This window comes from Lemur catta, chromosome 4 (genome assembly GCF_020740605.2).
Source record: "Lemur catta isolate mLemCat1 chromosome 4, mLemCat1.pri, whole genome shotgun sequence".
Lineage (NCBI taxonomy): Eukaryota > Metazoa > Chordata > Mammalia > Primates > Lemuridae > Lemur > Lemur catta.
In genome coordinates, this window is record NC_059131.1 from 108,857,447 (window position 1) to 108,864,946 (window position 7,500).

At 40.7% G+C, this 7,500-nt stretch overlaps 1 pseudogene; it reads right to left on the bottom strand.

Moving 5' to 3' along the window:
• Positions 1-498: 498 nt before the first annotated feature.
• Positions 499-2,007, bottom strand: LOC123637491 (annotated as a pseudogene).
• Positions 2,008-7,500: the final 5,493 nt, after the last annotated feature.

A 7,500-nucleotide genomic window follows, 5' to 3' on the forward strand; every position in this document is an offset into this window, starting at 1 on the left:
GTTACTTTTGTGGGTTCTTTCTATTCTCAAGCGTAACTCTAGTCTTAGAACAGTGACTAAGTGATCTCCTCAGAAAAGCCCAGTGCCCCTGAGGCCGTGCCCCATGTTTGAGGAATGTTCTCTGATGCTGAGAGTATCCCCAACCAGCCCTACAGAAGTGCTGCAGTCCCTGAGTTCTGTGTGCCTGGAGATGCCTGCCTGGCTGTCATCCATGCATGTGTGTTCCCCCAGCAGCATGACTGTGCCTCCTGCCACCACCCAGCATCAGCATCAGTGGGAGGGGAGCTCATCTTTTTACCACTAGTTAACCAAAGTTGTTGTTTTCTTTTTATAACCTATTATTTCAGACAGACTGGAAATAACAAGATTTTATCTTTTTTTTCTGCACAGGATGATGCTTCACAAAAGTAGTTTGAAATTCCATCCATTCAAGTTTTATGCATTTTTCATTCATTTAAAAAGGGATTGTTCAGAGGAAAGAAATTATTTTCACCAATTTCAGAACTGGTGGAGATTGGCTGTTTCACAGTAGCAGACAGTGCAATCAGTATCTGCCAATGGATGTTCTCTGTAAACACGTCCTTCCCTGTTCCGGTAAACAAGTCCCTTGTGTCTCGTGTCACTCTGCTCCTCTTGCCCATAAGAATCGTAAGTCTCCCCACAGAGTCTGAGCCCATAACATAGTAATCAGCACAACTTAGGGCTGGGGTGCTGTAGCTGTTAGCATAGGAATCGCAACTCTGTTCATCATAGGTGGTGCCGTCTCCATCACCTTAGTCATATTGTCCTTATTTCTCTTATATTGGGGGTGGTGGTGGAGATCTCCACCCAGCTGGGGACACTCCTCTTGATCTTGGAGTGAGAAGTCCTCTTTTGCAACTCACTGGCTTTGGAGTGGAAAGGATTCTCCTAGGAGTTGGTGTCCCTCTTGGTACACGAACTCCACCAGCTGGGCCGCGACTTCTCCCCTTCCTCTGGTAATTGCTGGGGTTGGTACATCTCTTGTATCCAAGGCGGGTTTCCCTCCAACCACTGGAAGATCTGCATTTTCTGAACCATCATTCAAATGTATTAATTCCTGGAGCTGTACTTGCCTCACCTCATCATTATAGTCAGGGATGAGAAACTTTTTTGAGTTTTCTGAAAACGTGTCATCCAGGCATAAGCTTCTGTAGGCACTTCAATGACAGAACATGGAGATGGAAGTACTTTGAAGTACTTTGGTTCTCCACTTTTCCTCAAATCTTCCTCCTTCACCTCGTCTTTCATGGAACCTTTTCCAAGGATGGACATTTTTGTCAAAGTTTCTTCTTGTAAACACTTCAGAAACTTGCCATGTGGGCCCAAAAGTTTCCCCACAAAGTTGAACTTAAGGAACTGTTTTACAGGAGTTAACACTGTGTTCCAGCTTTATGTTCCTGTTAATCACCACCTCAATGTACTTTTGTTCACCTTTGCTCTCTCCTTTTCGACACCCCCAGCCACAGGGCGTGCTTTGAAGGAGGGGTCCAGGGAGTCCCTCTGGCCATCAGCTTGGCCAGACACTTCTCTAAGCTCACTGGCTGCCCAAAGCTCAGCCTGGAAGGGAGCAGGCAGCAGCAGCTCAGCAACCTCCAAGCCGCCCCCCGTGCCAGTAGCAGAGAGACCGGCCACCTGCCATAGAAGCGGCCAAGCCTGCTGGACAGCCAGGCAGGTGTGGCTGCACAGAGGCTGGCAAGGGCTGCTCAGCCTCGATCCCCAGTGGCAGCCGAGGGCCCAGCACTGGAGACCCCTGCCTATGGACTCTGGGTGAGGAGGAGCAGGCACAGGCTGTGCATTCAATCAGGCTGCTGGGCCATAGGCCCGGTGGGTGGCGCACTGGGAGATACTGAGGCTGCCCGGGGCGAGCCCAGCCAGCCTGCGCAGGTGCATGACACGCGGACGGTGGGGACAGAGCAGCCCCAACCGGCCACGCGTCCAGAGGAGCTTGGTGGAGGGGACGATTTGTCTGTTGGCAGTTGTGCGCATGCGCAGTGACATCACATTCTGATGCGCATGCGCACTTGCTTTAACGGCTGTGCTTGGCTGTGCTTGGCTGTGCTTGGTGCTGCTTGGCTCTTCCTGGCAGTTTATTCCTGTCAGTCGTTAGAAACCGAGATTTTCCTTGGAGGTCGTGGTCAGATAGGGTTGTCTTGATTGTACTGGGCTCCCCAGGTGGGGAATAAGCAAGGGGGTGGGGTGGGAGGTGGGGGTGAGCTGAGGTTCCTGTGAAGCCTGAAGCCGCCACCATGAGGAAGATCTTTTGCTTCGGGAGAAAGAAGGTTGGGCCGCCCTCCGGCCCCTCCAGCAACCATGGCGAGACCAGGGTGGGCCTGGAAGGCGAGGCTGGTGACAGCGCCTTCCTACAGCCATGGTACCACATCCGGGAAAAAGATCTCAGCAAAATTCACCAAGCTGCCAGTGCTGGTGACTTAGCGAAATTGGAGCGGATCCTTTCACTGAAGAAAAAGGCCTTGGATGCCAGAGATAGAAAGAACAGGTAATGGGATGGCCATCCTGGGCCTGGGTGCCAGGCGGGTGTGGGGGAAACACCCTTCCCAGACTGGCGGGAGCCCGGACTGCTGTCAGCCAGGGGGCCGGGCTGTCCTCCCTGCGGGCTCCGCAGCACCTGGGACGTGGGAACCTTCTAGGCGTCCAGCGCCAAGGCCGTCTTCATGGGCAGCAGCACAAAAGCCAAACTTAAGCTGGTTCCCCGTCCACTCATGATTCCCCTTCTAGAACCCTTTATTGCCAATTTTACCTATTAAACTAACACAAGTGTATACAGTGTTTTATTTTTAATGTACACATTTTAAAACATGGTTATATACGTTATAGAAAGGTACATAATGAGAGTAATAATTCACATAATGTATCAAATTCTGGGCCAAAACATCTTTGCATGAAATCCAATATCCGTTTTATGTCAATGTACATCTATGTGACTGTGTCCTTTACTCAGGGAACTTAGAAGGAAACTTTCAAGTGGGTATATGGTACCATAGTCTTCAACAGGAAGACTCATTTTTCTGAAAATGTGAGTTCCTTCTATATTTATCAATTTTACATAAGCCAAATAAAAGTATTAAGGTTTTCACATTTTTGAGTTACACAGGGTATCTCTCTTTTATTGTGTTTTGTAATGGAGTGAAGAAGGCTTGTTCTTCTAGATTTCAAAATGTGCTATTAATTTCCACAAATTAATCATTTATTAACAGTTACAGAGACAGATAAATGAACAGAACAGGATAGAAAATCCAGAAACACCCAAATATAGGAAAAAATTTAGAACTTGATAATGGTGACAAATACAACAAGGAAAAAACTGACTGGTAATTTAAAACTGGGCAAAGTACATTTTTTGCAGATCTACACACATAGGAAAAAATAGTGTCCTAGCTAAGAGAAGGATTTTAAGTTAAAAGAGGAATGAGATACTGTTAATCTAGCCACAGAGTTAATAAGAATGAAGATATTAAATACTAATATTAAAAATTGAAAATAGTTATACTGGTGCTTATAGTTTGTTGCTGATTTCTTTTCACATAAACAACTTGGTGGTAACTGTGAACTTAATGACACTGACACGCTGCCTATTGCACTAAGGAGGCAACTGTAACTACACATTTACAAAATATATATGCCCTTTACACATGAATTCCATTGTACTAAAATATCTTCAAGAAACAGAGATCATACAATTTGTTTTTCTTAGCACTTCTTAAAATAATAATGTATTAGGAGAAACACATAGGATGGATTTTATAAATCAATTTGGTTGTGTCCATAGGATGAAATAATATGTGACCATAGAAGGTGGCATACATATGTATGTGTGCTGACAGGTAAAGAATATTTAGGTATATCAAGTAAGAATAAAACTTATTTTGATTATACATATACGCAAACACACTGTGGTCTTGTGTTAGCTGTAAATTGTACAAAATGTGATACAATTTGATATATCTGGGCATTTGTATTATAAGTGAATTTTTTTCCTTTTTCTTATCTGTGATTTCTGCAATTAGCATGTATGCTTTAAAAGTCCTAGTAAAAATTTACTATTAATGATATAATCCCTGGGAAGAGCAGTAATACGAGTCTTGCAGAGACAGAAATAATTTCTTCATTTCTATTGATTTATTTTTAATTTTTTTGTGGATTGGAATCTTCTGCCAACTTTTAGCCCTTCAGAAATAAAGGGGATCTTTTTATCTGTACCTGAAGATTTTGTTTTAGATACATTTGTATAATGTGCATATGTTTTGTTACATATATATTTATTACTTATATGTAAAAAGTTGAGATTAATCATATTTTAGTTGTATAATTATGAAAATGAAAAATAGCAAGTATAACTGATTGTTAGTATTACAGAGTTAACACTTTATAAGAGTTTTCTTTAAAAATATTGAACTTTTCAACTCTATCCTTTCAATCCATTTATTCATCAAACATAGTGTGAATACTTATTATGTAGCAGCATATTCTACTATCTTTTAGGATACATCCATCCTTAAAAAATTCCTATTTACCTGACCAGCCTGAGCAATTGAGATATTAAAAATTGGAGTGAGCCGGGCGCGGTGGCTCACGCCTGTAATCCTAGCACTCTGGGAGGCCAAGGTGGGTCAATCACTCGAGGTCAGGAGTTCGAGACCAGCCTGAGCAAGAGCGAGACCCCGTCTCTACTAAAAAAAATAGAAAGAAATTATCTGGCCAACTAAAATATATATAGAAAAAATGAGCCGGGCATGGTGGCACATGCCTATAGTCCCAGCTACTCGGGAGGCTGAGGCAGTAAGATCACTTAAGCTGAGGAGTCTGAGGTTGCTGTGAGCTAGGCTGACGCCATGGCACTCACTCTAGCCAGGGCAATAAAGCAACACTCTGTCTCAAAAAAAAAAAAAAAAAAAGTATTAGGGCTTAACTTCAGTTAAAGCTTTTCCTCACTCCTTTCAAATGAAAGCATTTCTGGAGGTAGAAAATTATAAAAGATGAGCTTTAACTGCCCTTTTAAAATTTGTAACAGTATTAAATACTAATATTAAACATTGAAAATATCTGATTGTCACACATCATGTAAATGTGAATATTGAATAAAGGAGACATACCTATTCATTTGAGTCCTGGGTTTCCTTTGCTTTGAAGTTATTTGAAAATCAAAGTAAGAATTACTTGGTTTTAAAATTTTTGTTATTTCAACCTCCTTTTATCATAGCATTTCTTTTTATTATTTCAGCATATTATGGGGGCACAAATGTTTAGGTTATGTATATTGCCTTTGCCCTACCCGAGTCAGAGCTTCAAGTGTGTCCATCCCCCAGACAGTGCACACTGCACCTGCCCGTTAGGTGTGAATATACCCATATCCTCTTCCCCCCTCCCATCTGCATGACACCCAGTGAGTATTACTACTATATGTGCACGTAAGTGTTGTTCAGTTAATACCAATTTGATAGTGAGTGCATGTGGTGCTTATTTTTCCATTCTTGTGATACTTCCCTTAGTAGAATGGGCTCCAGCTCTATCCAGGATAATACAAGAGGTGCTAGATCACCATTGTTTTCATGCCTGAGTAGAACTCCATGGTGTACATATACCATATTTTGTTAATCCACTCCCGTATTGATGGGCACTTGGGTTGTTTCCACATCTTTGCAATTGTGAATTGTGCTGCAACAAACATTTGAGTGCAGATGTCTTTTTTAATAGAATGTCTTGTTTTCCTTTGGGTAGATGCCCAGTAATGGGATTCTGAAATTTATATAAATGGCAATGATACCAGTAGAACTGCCATAAACCTATTGTAGATGCCATATTTCACTTAATGTAGGGCACCATTCATTGTGTGATGCCCTGTTATTTTGTTTATCAATGAGATAATTTTTAAATGCTGCCCATTATAGTTGAAATAAGTCATGAATAAAAAGTACCATTCCAGTATCAGTGATGTTAAAATGTGAGAAAATGAGCACCCTAGCATCATTGAAATAGTGTTATCTCTAGTCTTGAAAAAAAATACCTCACAAAATAGGTATAATTGTGTCATTTTACTTAATTAAAATGTCTTTGTTTAATAGTAGTAATAATTATATTATCTAACAATCATTGAGCTATTATTTGCATTAGGAAGTGTTCAAAATACTTTGTACAGATTCTCATTTAAGCATCACGGTGATGTCCTATGAGATAGCTACTATTTTTTTTTGTGTGCCTATTTTATTGAAGAGGAAATTGAGGCACAGAAAAGGCCAAGTGATAGCTAGTAATTCATAGAGCTTAAAGTAGGATGCAAACCCAAGTCGAACTGACTCCAAAAGCCAAGCTCTTTCTCTTCAAATAGGCTGCTCCTTTATTAATGCAGTAGGAATAGGAGCTAATAAATGTTGTACTTTCTTCACAAGGAAATTATATATTTGTTTTGAAGGTGGAGGAATAACATGCTGTTTAATATTTACAGTTACCTGAATCACTGTATATTTTAAGATAGTGCACTACAATTTCCTAAAAATCCCTCTCACTTTCATAGGACTGCTCTCCATTTGGCCTGTGCCAGTGGCTATCCAAAAATGGTTACTATCCTTGTGGACAGAAAATGTAAGCTCAATGTCCCCGACAGTGAAAAAAGGACAGCTCTGATTAAGGTATGTAGCAGCCATCTATTTCAGTATGAGATGGATTTGATTTCAATACACACAATAAGAATAAATTTATTTCATTTAAACAGAACTAGTTGGTGGAATCTGTGGAATGTTTTGAGTTCCTAGAATTTATGATGTATTTCTTGATCTGATACTGATAGGCGGTACAATGCCAGAAAGAGGAGTGTGCCAGCATCCTGTTAGAACGTGGTGCGGATCCAAATCACAGTGACGTCTATGGCAACACAGCTCTTCACTATGCTGTCTATCATGGGAACCTGTCAATCACAGAAAAACTCCTTTCACATGGCGCAAATATAGAAGCAATAAACAAGGTATAGATCAACCAACTTTGTTTTCAAAATATAGAACACTGACATATGTAACCATCAATTTTCCATATTTGGAAGCTCAAATATTCCCTGAATGAAAATAGTTTGAAATAACTTAATTGTCTAAGATTTTACTTTAAATATTTAAACACTTAAAGAAACATTAGAGGATGCAGCTTTCTTTTATACATTCATGGTTAATATTTGTGAACACCCTCCATGTATTAAAGGAAAACTTGCTTTTTCAAGTTTTTTTCCAAACAAGTTTCCCCCCCCCCCCTAATTCGTATAAAATAACCCAGGGATGCCAAATATGCCCTGGAAGTAGGCTTTATCTTAAAACTCATATCTAAAGCACTATACAGCAAATGGAAGTCTTGCTGCTGTTGACAAGTTCCCTAAAAATGTGATTTATATCAAAGTGACTTATCTCTAATTGGCAAGTCTTAAGAGAGAAAAATGGAAAGGGAAAAAGAGAACAATCAGAAATATGCCAGCCAGTTTGG